Source organism: Vulpes vulpes, chromosome X, assembly GCF_048418805.1.
Source record: "Vulpes vulpes isolate BD-2025 chromosome X, VulVul3, whole genome shotgun sequence".
In the NCBI taxonomy this organism is placed as follows: Eukaryota; Metazoa; Chordata; class Mammalia; order Carnivora; family Canidae; genus Vulpes; species Vulpes vulpes.
In genome coordinates, this window is record NC_132796.1 from 81250852 (window position 1) to 81267296 (window position 16445).

Sequence of the window (16445 nt, forward strand, 5' to 3'; positions counted from 1 at the left end):
TATACGACTTCATCAGATGAGACAGCCAATACTTAAAAGAAACAGGGGCACAGGCATGCATATGCAGACACAAAGAGACTTCAATAGGTACTGGTCTCTGGCCCAAAACCTCTTTCAAGGGATATTATCATGCTGGGTGAGCCATTCAGACCCCTAGGGTCTGCCAAATTGTTGCCAGCTGGAGAAGCATGGACTTGGTGCAAAAGAGAGTGTGCAGTCTACATACATGGCAAGCACTACTTATGGCAGTTAAGTCTAATTAGTAAACCTGTCTCTGATTCCTCCAGTGAGACTCCACAGCACGGGGTAGTGGGAGGAGTGCTGGTTTCTATAGGACTAAATCTATTGTGAAGGTTCTAAACCTGGCAATGCAACTGATGTTACTGCCTCTTTACCACTGTGGTTAGAGAAGCCAAACTTTAACGCCTATCATCGAAAGAATTCTCTTAACCTTTTACAACCTTGGGGAATTCTTGAAGCATCTGCTAGAGAAATCTCCCCTTTTGATCAGTTTCCCCTTTTCTCTCTAGAGTCTCTAGCATGATAGATGCTCTCAAGCCCGACTCAGACCACGGATGAATAGGTGTTACCTTGATGGTGATTGCTCATACTCTATCAACAAAGACCCTCTTGCCCCGGTTTATCACCCCTGTCAAAATGTAATGGTGCCTGTTTTCTTTCCATTTAATTATTCCTTTGGGCCTTAAAGGGTTTTTTTCTTTTCAAGATTTTTTAATTAAAATGCAAATAAATACCTGAGGCAGAGAGCAATGATTCCCAAAGTGCATTCTACCATATGGTCACTGTTTTTGTTTTTTAAAAGGTTTGGTGTTCTAACTCTGGGAAACGAACAAGGGGTGGTGGAAAGGGAGGTGGGCGGGGGGTTGGGGTGCCTGGGTGATGGGCACTGAGGGGGGCACTTGACGGGATGAGCACTGGGTGTTATGCTATATGTTGGCAAATTGAACTCCAATAAAAAAATATACAAAAATAACAATAAATAAATAAATAAATAAATAAATAAATAAATAAATAAAAGGTTTGGTGTTCAAACAAGTTTGGAGAACACTGGACTAAATAAAATCAATCAAGTTTCTTTACAGAGGGCTTATTGGAGTTTTTTTTCTAAGAGGGGAATATACTATACAATATTACTAAACTTATTTGATCAAGGAACATTTGATCAGACTAGTATTACATATATCTCAGTTTGGGAAATATGCTCTAAACTGATAGGAGCTAACATTATATAGAGAGAATTGATTTGTTAGAGCCTTACCAATTAACTCCATAAACTGAGATCAAGGCTCTGAGAAAATCAGACCCCCCAAAAGAACTGATTTATCCGGGTATAGAGCTTTAAGTTATAACAAAGGGTGGAGAACAAGTGGACAAATTATTAGATCTGCATAGTAAAATGCATATATAACATAAGCTATATCAGAAGGGCATTTTAGCAACCATGTCTAGCACAAGAGCTAGCATAGAATAAGGTCCTAGGAAAATGGGACACTGGACAGGCAAGTTATGCTAGATCTGGAGCATGGGGAGCCTCCAAGAAACATCAAATCCCACAGTCTGACCCAGTCATGACTCTGCCTGTTTGCCTTTGAGGGTCTTCCTGAGCCAGCCCCTGCCCTCTGATCTATTTCTGGAAATAATGACTATTCAAATAACCTAGATTTGATTGGCTTCATAGCCCAAATATTAATCTGAAACAGACTTTTTCTGCCACATTTGACACAGATTCACACTCCTTCCTCAAACTATTTTCTTAACCTCTCTGGACATATCTTCATCTAGCTCTCCATGGCTCTACCAGTTCCTGGGCTTTTTCTCCTACCCACCCCTTTAATGAAAATATCCCCCATAGTCTTCTCCCACAGCAACTTCACACATACATGAACCCTTGGTGAGTTCATCTACTTGCCTGAGTTTTACTTCCATTGCTTGCAAATTACTCCCAAATCTGTTTCTCCATCCCAGACCTGTCTCCTGAGCTTTTGACCCATATATACTGCTACCTTCTGGAGACTCCACTTAGATGAGCATTTCAACTTCAGTATGTCTAAACTCTGCCTCTTACTCTGGATTTCCCCACATCAATGAATGACTCTATCATTCACTCATACACCTCAGTCATAAACCTCAGAGTTGCCTAAATCCTTCCCCTCCCTTGTTTGTGGTAGGCAGAATTCTAAGAATAACCCTTGCCTTTTTATAATCTCCTTCCCTTGAGTGTGGTAGGAACCTGTGAGTGTATCATTCCTATAATTATGTTACATGGCAAAAAGGGACTTTTCAAATATAATTAAGGTTAGTAATCAGTCGACTTTAGGTTAATCAAAGGGAAAATCATCCAGGTGAAAGCAATTTAATTGCATGAGCCCTTTAAAAGCAAGAAGTTTGCTCTGGTGGCAAAAGGAGAAGTTAGAGAGATCCTAAGCATGAGAAGGATTTGCTGTACCTTGTTGGCTTGAAGATGGAGAGAACCATGTGAGAAGGATGTGAGTAGCCTCTAGAAGCTAGAAATGGCTCCCAGCTGATAATCAGCAAGGAAATGGGGGCCTCAGATCCAAAGATCCAAGAAACTTAATTCTGACAAAAACCTGAATGAAACCTGGAACTGGATTCACCCCCAGAACCTCCAGATAAAAGCCTAGCCTGTATAATTTCTTGACTTAAGCTTTGTGACACCCTAATCAGAGAATCCAGAGAATCTGCTTTCACTCTGACCTATAGAACTGTGAGATAATAAGTGGATGCTGTTTTAAGCTACTATGATCATGGTAATCTATTACATAGCAGTAGAGAACAAATATGTACCCAAATTCAATTAATTACAAACCTCTCCAGTTTCTTCTTCCCAATTATTTCTTGAATCTGTTTCTCTTTTTCTATGTCTATTGCCACTCCCTGGGTTTGGGACCTTCTATTCTCCTTCCTCTACTATACCACACAGCCTCCTACGTGGCCTCCCAGTGGTCTTGTCTTCCCCAAATCCAAAGCAACACAGTGACCTACTCAAACTGCAAATCTGATTATGTTATTGTTCTGCTTAAAATCCTTCAGTGTGACAGGGAGTCTGGGTGAGTCAGTTGGTTAAGTGTCTGACTTTGGCTCAGGTCATGATCTCAGGGTCCTGAGATTGGCTCCAGAATCAGGCTCCCGCTCAGCGCAGAGTCTGCTTCTCCTTCTCCCTCTGCCCCTCCCCCTGCTCATGCTCTCTCTCTCTCTCTTTCTCTCTCTCTCTCAAATAAATAAATAAAATCTTTTGATAAATAAATAAAATCCTTCAGGGGCTTCTAGCCCTACAGGATAACATCCAATCTCCGTAACATAATTTACAAGGTTGTTCCTGGATCTTGCTGTTGACTGCCTCTCAGCTGCATCTTCTACTACGTATGCCTTGCTCTTTATCCTGTAACACAGGGTTTCTTAACCATAGCACTACTGATATTTTGGATCAGATCATTTGCTGTTGATGTCTGTTCTGTACATGGTAAGATGCTTAGCAGCATCACTGGCCCCTACCAACTAGTTGTCAGTAGTACCCCACCCCCATTCATGATAGCCAAAAAAGTCTCTAGACATTCCCCAATGCCCCCTAGGGGGAAAAAAAACTGCTCCGGTTAAAGTTCACAAGGGACATGCTGTGGTTCCCTAAACCCAAGCTGGCTTTATTCAGGAGCTAATATTATAATACCTGGAAAGGGTAGTTTATGGTACCAAGATAAAAGTAGTCTCAATATAGGAAAAATAAACTGGGATTCTGGAATCCCATTTGATGATACTTTTAAAGTTAAGTAGGTTTGATGGTTTGGGAGTAGTCTGTGACTCTTTCTACTAAGAGTCCCTTCTGTTTAGAAGGTATCTTTGATTCTGGAGAATTAGAAGGGCCAGGAAGAAACTAAGGTAAAAAGAAAAAAGAAATGACTTCTTTGTATTTACTCTAGCTTTAAGAAAACTTACAAAAGGGACATCCATGTTTCCTTCTATATTATGTAGGCAAGAACTGTGAGCCAAATCTCTACACAGAGAAAAGAATGCATTTTTTGGGATCCCTGGGTGGCGCAGCAGTTTGGCGCCTGCCTTTGGCCCAGGGCGCGATCCTGGAGACCCGGGATCGAATCCCACGTCAGGCTCCCGGTGCATGGAGCCTGCTTCTCCCTCTGCCTGTGTCTCTGCCTCTCTCTCTCTCTGTGTGACTATCATAAATAAATAAAAATTAAAAAAAAAGAATGCATTTTTTGAAGTATTCCTTGAGGAACATGCTTTAAGAACATGAGCTTGGTGGTTAGGGGAACAGGAGAAACCCCAACACCAAATAATTCCACTACTCAGTATATATTCAAGAGAAAAAAAGATATATGTCCACGCAAAAAGTTATACACAAATGCTCATAGCAGTATTATTAATAATAGCCCAAAGATGGAAACAACTCGAACATCCATCAACAAATGAATGGATAAATAAAAGTGGTAAATCCATACAATGGAATATTATTCATTCATAAAAAGGAATGAAGTCCAGATACATGGTACAACATGGCTGGGCCTTGAAAATATATACTGAGTGAAAGAAGCCAGTCACAAAAACTACATATTGTATGGCTCGTTTATATTAAATGTCCAGAAAAGGAAAATCTAGAGATATAGAAAATAGATCAGTGGTTGCTTAGGGCTAGGGGGCATATGAGGTAGGGGGTAATACCTAAAAGATACAGGATTTTTTTTTTAGGTGATAAAAATGTTTTAAAATTAACTGTGGTGATGGTTGCACATATCTCTAAATATATTCAAAATCATGAATTGTACACTTTGAATGAAGTATATGGTATGTAAATTGATATCTCAATTAAGCTAATACTGAAAAAAGTAACTTGAGCAATTCAGGGCCTTTCCCTACATCCCTTCCCCAGTCCTGCTTAGCATCACCCTAAAAAATAGAACATGGAACAAGCAAGTTTGAATGGGTCTGGGATGAGGACTTCAGTAGTCTAGAGCATGGCAGGGGGCAGGGCTAAGGAACAATGGTTCCTTTTATCTTCTTTTATCAAGCTCTCAGTATTTTTCTGCTTAATGAGGCTTAGCCAGCCTCATTGGATAGCAGTGGCTTTGGAGTGAGTTAGTATTTCAGAGCAGCTATATAGGAGAAACTTCCATGCTTTAGTTTACACCCACAGTTCTGAGAAGTTCTAGAAAACTTCAGAGTATTTGGCTGCTAACTTTTGATGCCAGGGTGCCCCCAGATAGGAGAATATGGGCCATTGTTATTTCTAGGTGCCATGTTAAATTCAAACCTAAAGAAAACTGTCTTCTCTTTTCAACAAATGGTACTGCTGGTGGGAATGTGAACTGGTACAGCCGCTCTGGAAAACTGTGTGGAGGTTCCTCAAAGAGTTAAAAATAGAGCTGCCCTACGACCCAGGAATTGCACTACTAGGGATTTACCTCAAAGATACAGATGCAGTGGAAGACCAAGACACCTGCACCCTAATGTTCATAACAGCAATGTCCACAATAGCCAAACTGTGGAAGGAGCCTCAGTGCCCATTGACAGATGAGTGGATAAAGAAGATGTGGTCTATATATACAATGGAATATTAGCCATTAGAAACGACCAATACCCACCATTTGCTTTGACATGGATGGAACTGGAGGGTATTATGCTGAGTGAAGTAAGTCAATCAGAGAAGGACAAACATTATATGGTTTCATTCATGCAGGGAATATAAAAAACAGTGAAGGGGATTTTAGGGGAAAGGAGAGAAAATGAGTGGGAAATATCAGAGAGGGTGACAGATCATGAGAGACTCCTAACTCTGGGAAATGAACAAGGGATAGCAGAAGGGGAGGTGAGCAGGGGAATGGGGTGACTGGGTGGGGAGCACTTGACGGGAGCACTTTTTTTTCCTATTTATACAAAATTTATTATTACATTTTGCTCAGGACTACATGCCACGAGAGATCAATTACAAGAAGCACAAACAGGGAGAAAAGGAACCAAGCAGCTGAATGTCACCAGCTTCTCTTTGGGGTTTTGTAAAAGGCTCCAGTCTTGGGGAGTGTGAAGAAGGGGGAGGTGAGGAAACAACTAGGCATAGAGGTCTTCTCGGTCCACAGAGTAACCTCACCCTCTTGCAAGCGAGCAAAGTTGAGGAAGTGGGAAAGTCTGTGCACCTCGTGGTAGAACTCTTTATGATTTGCCAGCTGCAGCTCATACTTCATGTTGGGATCATGCCGGACACCCATAAAGTTGTAGTTCCATGAGGACTGGGCAGGGACCATAAAAAAGCCAAGGAAGCGATCTGACAGCAGCATCTGGACCAAAAAACCCAAATGGTGCAGGGAAAATTTTTTTAAAGATTTTATTTATTTATTCATAGAGATGCAGAGAGAGAGAGAGAGAGAGAGAGAGGCAGAGACACAGGCAGAGGGAGAAGCAGGCTCCATGCAAAGAGCCTGAAGTGGGACTCGATCCCAGGACTCCAGGATCATGCCCTGGGCTGCAGGCGGCACTAAACTGCTGCGCCACCAGGGCTGCCCCAGGGAAAATTTGATATACATTTCCCCCAACACCCACACCAAAAATGAACTTCCACCCTTACCTCACACCGAACACAAAATTGAACTCAAAATGGATCAGATACCTAAATATAAGAGATAAAACTATAAAACTGCTAGAAGAAAACATGGGAGAAAATTTTGAGGGCCTCGTGTTAGGTATTATTTGCTATGCATACCAATACATACCGCATAAAAGAAAAATTAATAAATTAGACTTCATCAAAATGAAAAAAATACCATTGAAAAGTTAAAAGAGTCATTCAAAAGATAAAAAGACATGATACAGACTGGGAGAAAATATTTGCAAATATGTAATAAAGGACTTGTATCAGAATATATAAAGAATTCTTATACCTCAAGAGTAAGGAAACAGGTAACAACTTAAAAATTGGCAAAGGATCTAAACACACATTTTTCCAAGGAAGATATACAAATGTCCAATAAGCCTGTGAAAACATGCTTTGATATCATCAGTTATTAGGGAAATTCAAATGAAACCCACAATGACATACAACTTCACACCCACTAGGATGATCCTAATAAAAAGGTAAATGATAGCCAGTGTTGTTGGCAAGGATGTGGAGAAACTGGAATTTTAATACATTGCTGATAGGGATATAAAATGGTGGTACTACTTTAGAAAACATTCTGGCATTTTCTTAAAATTTTAAGCATACAACACAGCAATAACACTCCTTGGTATTTACCCAAGATAAATGAAGAAACATAAAAATCTGAACATGAATGTTCATAGCAGCAGCATTCATAATAGCCAGAAAGTAGAAACAACCCAAATGTTCATCAACTAATGAATTAATAATTAAAATGGGACATATTTGTACAATAGAATGTTATTCAGTCATGACAAGGGATGAAGTGCTGCTATGCTATGACATGATGAACCCTGAAAATATGCTAAGAAGTAAGCCAAAATAAATCACACAATTGTATGATTCCATTTATATAAAATGTTCAGAATGGGGAAATCCCTAGAGATAGAAAATAGGCAAGATATTGCCTAGGGATGGGACAATTGAGGATTGGAGCATGATGTCCATGGGGTATACTTTGTGTGTGTGTGTGTGTGTGTGTGTGTATGTGTGTGTGTGTAGTATGTGTGTCTGTGATGATGAAACTGTTCTAAAATTGATTGTGGTGATGGATGTACAACTCTGTTAATATGCTAAAAGCCATTGGATTGTACACTTAAAATCGGTAAATTGTATAGTATTGGAATTATATCTCAGTAAGAGTATTTTTAAAAGCTATATTTCAAGACAATGCTTTTCTTGCCACTTTGAGGGAATGACAATGAGAAGGATGAAAAGGGTGAAGGACAAGAGGCTAGTTACTTCAATGGCTGGTAATAGAAGAGTCTGCATCCCTGGATCAATACTCACTTGATTATTGTCTGCACTTTACTCAAGAAATAGCTCTGATGCTAACTTTCCCTATTGGTAATCCCAGCACCACAATGAAAATAGCACCACGATGATGAAGACACCTTAATAATGGCACTGTCAAATGTCTGTCACAATTTCGGCAGGCTAGCTTTTATCTTGTTTTGTTTTATGATTCCTCTACCCTTTACTCCTCATATCAGCCACTGGAAAGAAAAAGAGACCAAATCAAAATTATGTTTCAAAATATTCCTTGGTCATGCCATCACATAAATTGCAAGACCTGAACATAAGAACAGTGCAAATACTATAGGGACCATCCCAGGAAAAAATATATCCACCTAGGTGAGTACTACATCACATTGGAGACCCTGGGAGCACAGAGAATTGAAGGGCATTGAGAAGACTAGTGGCTTGGCAAAAAAAATATCTAGATGGAAAGAACACGGAGATGAATAGCTCTGTTCTCATGGAGCTAGAAATATTCTTAAAAGTCATGTACTTATCTCAAAACCTAAGGCCCAGAGAAGAGATGTGATTGACCCCATATCACATAGTTAATGGAGAACTTAGTGAATATTAGAACTCAGGTTTCTGAATCTCAGTTTAGGGCTCTTTCCATATGCTGAATGTTGGATACTGACAGACTAGTCACTATGGGAGACTGGAATTCTATGCCAAAGATTTTGATTGAAATGGCCAAGCCCCACCTCTTCACTGCTCTGAGCCAAGAGCATCTCATCAACAATAAAACTAAGAGGATAAATTAATGAAGGAATAACCAATTGCCAGGCTATGCTTAGTCCTTTCTCTCCCGAAGGATGGCATATTTGATGTTTGGCCGCCTCCATCATATTCCCTCTTTTAATCACAAAATCTACCTCAGTGTGAGACATCTTGAAGTATACACTACATATAGCAAGGTAGTTTGCAACTGTCTCCTTTCACAGAGCCCAGCCTGGCTCCCCATCTTTGCTCTTTTTCATTTCATGCTCAAGCCAATCTTCCCAAAGCCTGTCTCCAGGAATTGAATCTGTGGAAGGTTGGGGAAGGAGGATCTTTCAGTAATACAAACATCTTTCCAGCCTTGATTGGCTCAAGAGAAGGTCAATGGTAAATGACCTCCCTCTTGGGGCATAATTTATGGCCATGTGGCCTTTTCTATTGAGCCCAATGTTGGCGTAAAGGGTCAAAACACTAAGAGAGAGGTTGACTCTGGGAGGGATAGAGGCCAGGGAATATAAGTAAGACCAGAAGTGGCTGGAGGGGGCAGAGATGATGGGGGGCAGAGGAGAGAAAAACTGGTTACACAGGCAAAGTAAAGACAGAGTCACCTTGGGAAATGCACTCTACATTTTCAAGGTTAAATCCAACTTGTCTTCCTGTATTTCCTGTTTTTGCCTTTGTGCTTGCAGCACCCAGTTATTTAGTATGTCAAGATGGAGCAAGTTTTTTTTCTGGAATACTTAACAGCCGTTCAAACATCCTCTATGCTCTCATTTTTACTATTTCATCATCTTATGATTCAAAACATTTCTTAAAACTCCTGTTCTAGTTTCCAAGGCTATGGGTAATCTCAGAATCAGCTTAAAATCCTTTCATGTTATTCTGAGATCTACAATTCCCAATCCAAATAGTTGATATTAGAAAGACAGAGACAAAGACATGAAATAAATTCATCCACTTGAAAACTGGCCTAACAAAGCTAACACAAACACTAAAGGCCATACTTATCACTTAGGCATGTGTCTTGAGGCAATGATAAATCTTTGACTGCACAGACCTTGGATGTGGACAAAACTGAGACCAGAGATGCCAATGAGTATAACATGAATATGGATCGTGTGCATACCAGCTGCACCCCTGTTTTAGATGCCAAAAAGCTCAAGGACTATTATTAAAACTCTGAATCTCTAATGGAAGCACCATGCTCTGTGCTTTACTGAAATGAATTTAAGGGTTAGACTACTATGCTACTATTACCAAGTAAGCCAGAAATTGGGGTTCTAATTTTTATGCATCCGTGATCTTTAAGCATAAATGTGCAGCTTGCTTATAGAAATTAATATTTGGATACTTTCATAAATAACTGCAACAACCACTCCAGTTGCCAGAGAATCAAAAGAACAATCTCACCTGAGAGTTAACTAATATGCATCATCATCTAACCTTCATAACTTCCCTGCTCTCCTAGAAATCCATTACAGCCCACAGGAATTGCAAGGGCCCTGCCAACTGCTCCTTATTTCATTAGCAACTTCTTATTGAGGCGAGAAATAAATTGGGACCCCTTTGTACTAATGATGGTTAGTTTCCCTGTCAACACAGGCCACAAATATCTCAGAGGCAATGGGTGTGGAAATCTGTCTTCTACACTGGCAAACCTTTAGCCCTAAAAAGACCAAGGGTTCCAAAAGCCATCAAACAAAATAAAAATAGAAAGACAAGACAGCCTTGTCTGCAGATTTCTTGTCAATCAGCGTAAGCCAATCAATCAAATGGTAGACACAAAGTCAGAAGCAACAATAAATCTGGAATAATCAACTGGGCTGTTTGAACTGATCATTATTTAAACAACGGGAGAGAAAACCACATGATTTTTGTCTATTTGGGATCCAATCAGAGCAAGGCCAAAACCAAGTGATGGCCTTGATTTCATGATTAAAATGTTCCATAACAAATAGCCTTGACCATACATTGTCCTTTCTGCCTGGTGCCACATTTAACTAAGGACAGACATGGAATATCCAAGCAAGTCCAAGCCATTGCAACACATGTGCCTTTAGCCTGCACAGAGGAAGATCGTATTCCCGAGCGGTAAGAATACCCACCAGTAATCAAAGTGACTGACAGGTGTTAACATTAGAGCTGTCATCACCAGAATTGGGGAATGGGCTGGGCTCCAAAATTTTGAGTTGGGCCAACTTTCAGTGTACTCAGCACCTATTTTGTAATTAGTAGGTTTGTCCCTGTACCCCCAAATTTTGTTATTTAATGTTCTTGCTGTAACCACACAACAATGTTTGATTTGTGGGTTACCCCAGGAATACCAATTTTACCAGTGAGGTTAGGATAGTTAGTTCCTAATCATTCAGCATCTTCTGTAAACAGCATTTTCTAGTGTGCTCTGCAGAAAAGAAATAAATAAATAAAATATATGTACACACACATATACATAAGTATATCCATTAAAAATGCTTGTGGTTAAATAAAATTGGGAAATCCTGGGTCTAAATTAAATGGGTTTCCTTTCTGCAGGACTTCTCAGAACATTTAATATGCCAATGAGCACTCTGAATCTCTAAGAAAGGCATATAATTTGCAGCATTTCACTACATTATTTGGCCACAGAACCCTTTTATGAAAAGCTGGTGGGGAGCCAGAGATGGGGACAATTTTTAGAATATACTTTGGGAAATGTTGTCTTAAAAGTCTGCCCTCCATGACTTCCAAATAAGTAACAAATAGGAAGGAGTTCCCCAAGTGGAATACGCACTCCTTTGGAAAACTCCTATCTTTTCTGATAGACTAAGGCTAGTGTTTGGGGCACTGAAAGTAGAGGGCTTCTCAGAACATCTCAGAATATCTACCTGAGTTATGTGAGAATATCTTTATATCAGTCCATTCAATCAACAATCATTCCTAGAGATTCCACAATATATCAGGAGCTGAGCATTAAAAAAAATGGTTAAGATTGCTTTAACTTTGCACAGTAAAAACAGAGAAGTTTACAGGCCTTATTTGAAACAGGCCTTAAAAGAGAACTCCTAGGGGTCTCAAGTAGGCAGAGGGAGACATTTTATTTGGGGGGGAGGGACCAAGGGACAGGGAGAGGGAGAATTTCAAGCAGGCTCCATGCCCAGTGTGGAGCCGGAGACAGGCTCAATCTGAGATCATGACCCGAGCCGAATTCAGGAGTCAGACTCTTAACAAACTGAGCCGCCCAGGTGTCCCCAAAGGGAGACATTTTAAAGAGAATGAATTGTATAAAGTGGCACTAATGCCTGAGCACTGCTCCTCGATGTTTCTACAGACACACTGTGTCATACACTGGCATTTTGTAATGTGTTCCCCAAAGAAATGGGAGCCAATGCTTGAACGAGTTAAAGAAAACATGCTGTTCTGTGTGGCCTGCTGTAGGATAAAAATCCACCCATCACTGGACTGAAGCTTGCTCACCTGGGAGGTAGAGGTGTCGCTTTATTTATCATTAAGAGCAATCCCATGCAAAAATTCTCAACAAAATACTAGCCAATAGGATCCAACAGTACATTAAGAAAATTATTCACCATGACCAAGTAGGATTTATCCCCGGGACACAAGGCTGGTTCAACACTCGTAAAACAATCAATGTGATTCATCATATCAGCAAGAGAAAAACCAAGAACCATATGAATCCTCTCATTAGATGCAGAGAAAGCATTTGACAAAATACAGCATCCATTCCTGATCAAAACTCTTCAGAGTGTAGGGATAGAGGGAACATTCCTCAACATCTTAAAAGCCATCTATGAAAAGCCCACAGCAAATATCATTCTCAATGGGGAAGCACTGGGAGCCTTTCCCCTAAGATCAGGAACAAGACAGGGATGTCCACTCTCACCACTGCTATTCAACATAGTACTGGAAGTCCTCGCCTCAGCAATCAGACAACAAAAAGACATTAAAGGCATTCAAATTGGCAAAGAAGAAGTCAAACTCTCCCTCTTCACCAATGACATGATACTCTACGTAGAAAACCCAAAAGCCTCCACCCCAAGATTGCTAGAACTCATACAGCAATTTGGCAGCGTGGCAGGAAACAAAATCAATGCCCAGAAGTCAGTGGCATTTCTATACACTAACAATGAGACTGAAGAAAAAGAAATTAAGGAGTCAATCCCATTTACAATTGTACCCAAAAGCATAAGATACCTAGGAATAAACCTAACCAAAGAGGTGAAGGATCTATACCCTAAAAACTACACAACACTTCTGAAAGAAATTGAGGAAGACACAAAGAGATGGAAAAATATTCCATGCTCATGGATTGGCAGAATTAATATTGTGAAAATGTCAATGTTACCCAGGGCAATTTACAGGTTTAATGCAATCCCTATCAAAATACCATGGACTTTCTTCAGAGAGTTAGAACAAATTATTTTAAGATTTGTGTGGAATCAGAAAAGACCCCAAATAGCCAGGGGAATTTTAAAAAAAGAAAACCATAGGTGGGGGCATCACAATGCCAGATTTCAGGTTGTACTACAAAGCTGTGGTCATCAAGACAGTGCGGTACTGGCACAAAAACAGACACATAGATCAATGGAACAGAATAGAGAAGCCAGAAGTGGGCCCTCAAATTTATGGTCAACTAATATTCGATAAAGGAGGAAAGACTATCCACTGGAAGAAAGACAGTCTCTTCAATAAATGGTGCTGGGAAAATTGGATATCCACATGCAGAGGAATGAGACTAGACCACTCTCTTTCACCATACACAAAGATAAACTCAAAATGGATGAAAGATCTAAATGTGAGACAAGATTCCATCAAAATCCTAGAGGAGAACACAGGCAACACCCTTTTTGAACTTAGCCACAGTAACTTCTTGCAAGATACATCCATGAAGGCAAAGGAAACAAAAGCAAAAATGAACTATTGGGACTTCATCAAGATAAGAAGCTTTTGCACAGCAAAGGATACAGTCAACAAAACTAAAAGACAACCTACAGAATGGAAGAAGATATTTGTAAATGACCTATCAGATAAAGGGCTAGTTTCCAAGATCTATAAAGAACTTATTAAACTCAACACCAAAGAAACAAACAATCCAATCATGAAATGGGCAAAAGACAAGAAAAGAAATCTCACAGAGGAAGACATAGACATGGCCAACATGCACATGAGAAAATGCTCTGCATCTCTTGCCATCAGGGAAATACAAATCAAGACCACAATGAGATACCACCTCACACCAGTGAGAATGGGGAAAATTAACAAGGCAGGAAACCACAAATGTTGGAGAGGATGTGGAGAAAAAGGAACGCTCTTACACTGTTGGTGGGAATGTGAACTGGTGCAGCCACTCTGGAAAACTGTGTGGACGTTCCTCAAAGAGTTAAAAATAGACCTGCCCTACGACCCAGCAATTGCACTTCTGGGGATTTACCCCAAAGATGCAGATGCAATGAAACACCGGGACACCTGCACCCCAATTTTTATAGCAGCAATGTCCACAATAGCCAAACTGTGGAAGGATCCTCGGTGTCCATCGAAAGATGAATGGATAAAGAAGATGTGGTCTATGTATACAATGGAATATTACTCAGCCATTAGAAACGACAAATACCCACCATTTGCTTCAACGTGGATGGAACTGGAGGGTATTATGCTGAGTGAAATAAGTCAATCGGAGAAGGACAAACAGTGTATGTTCTCATTCATTTGGGGAATATAAATAATAGTGAAAGGGAATATAAGGGAAGGGAGAAGAAATGTGTGGGATATATCAGAAAGGGAGACAGAACGTAAAGACTCCTAACTCTGGGAAACGAACTAGGGGTGGTGGAAGGGGAGGAGGGCGGGGGGTGGGGGTGAATGGGTGACGGGCACTGAGGGGGGCACTTGACAAGATGAGCACTGGGTGTTATTCTGTATGTTGGCAAATTGAACACCATTAAAAAATAAATTTATTATTTAAAAAATATAAAGAAAAAAAAAGAGCAATCCCAGCATACCAAAATGTAGTGTATCTCCACAAAATGTTGGAAACTCATGCTAAGAATGATGGAGGGAAAGTGGAAGGAAAAGAGCTATCATTTACTGATATACATGTAAATTGCCAGGCAATTTACATATTTCGTCTCATTTAATGATGATTGTATGTATACATATTTACATCTTATGTTCTAATTTAGAGTGCTTTCTTTTTTTTTTTTTATTAATTTTTATTGGTGTTCAATTTACCAACATACAGAAAAACACCCTAGAGTGCTTTCATATCCATTATTTCTTTTGATCTTCTGGAGAATCCTGTGAGCATGAGTAGGGCAGGTGTGATCAGCCCCTTTGTATGAAGAAGCAGGAGGCTTTGGATAATTAAGTGATTAGCCCAAGGTCACACAGTAAGTTGCAATATTAAGACTAGAAACCAGGTCTTCTGATTCCCAGTCTTAAGCCCTTGATTCATATTTGTCATGCATTATTACTTCAAGAGGCTGAATGAATTAGGGAAGGGAACTTACACCCAAAATAAGGAAAATCTTTCTAAAACTCTCAGCTTTTCAACAGTGTAATAGGCTGTCTCATAACACTGAAATGGTTGTAGAGTATATCGCTGCCATAGGTGGGAGATTAAATGTCATGACTTTTCAGGTCACTGTCAATGCTCCTAAAATTCTTAGGTTCTGTTTTTTTGAGCTGAAAGTTCCAGTGATTAAGACTATTCCTGGGAAGCGCCTGTTTCTTATGTACTTGTTTCTCAGGAAAGAGACACTCTTTGAGAGATGCTTGGGAGTTGGGACTTTTCCCATTGCAAGTAAACTCCATGCTTTGGTACAACCAACACACATCATGTATAACCAATGCCTCCAGGTGACACTCACATCACAAAATGAAGAACAGATAAAAGTCCCAAATTAAGAAAAGTTCCCACATCCATGAGTTTAGGTTTTACCAGAAATTTAAATTCTTGAGGCACACGGTATATGTCAGAAATTATGGGAGGAGGCATAGTTCTGCATTTGAACACTCATCAGTCACTTTTTTAGAATCTATATAGTTGTTCAAACACCAAAGGTATTTTAAGGAGTAGAAAGTATGGACTGATAATAACTCACAGTTGTCTTTGCTGATGGGGGACCAGGATTCCCTTTAGAGCCAACAGAACCAGCCACTGTTCAAGTCCTTTGGAAGTATTTTGTCATACATTTACAGCTCCCTATGCTCAAGAGAATGGTGCATCTGTCTGATGGAGATGCCTGGCTGCATTCTTTCCCAGATATTAATATAGGTGGCACTTAAGTAGCATAACCAATGACATGAAGAACCTGATTTGGAGAGGAACAGATGGCAGCATCTTTCTTGGGCTAATTTTAGGATCTTGAAACAGTCCCTTTCTCACACAAAACCATCAGTGGAACCAAATTCAGACAGCTATGTCACATGGAAAAGAGAGAAAGAGAAAACTTGGTCTAGTGCGAGGCAAAGACAACGAACCAGAGACATTAGTGCTACCCCTGTATCTGAGTCCTCTCAGAATATGAGGGATTACCTCAACCTCTTTTCACCAGAATGGACACTGAACACCAACATCAGGCCACCTAAGAAAGGAGCCCACAAATCTCACTTCGAGTGACATGCACTGAACAATCAAGGTTGCATCACTTCATAGATGAATTCATATTCACGAGAATGTGTAAGACCTAGGTACTCAGTCCTTTACTTAGCAGATAAGAAAGCTGAGGCTAAGTGACCATTCTCCTTGATACGACAG

The 16445-nt window shown here is 40.1% G+C and overlaps 1 protein-coding gene across 2 annotated transcripts in view; it reads right to left on the reverse strand.

The window, feature by feature from the left end:
• Positions 1-16445, reverse strand: part of DCX (doublecortin) — a 117775-nt gene that overhangs the window by 90114 nt on the left and 11216 nt on the right. The window lies entirely within an intron of this gene.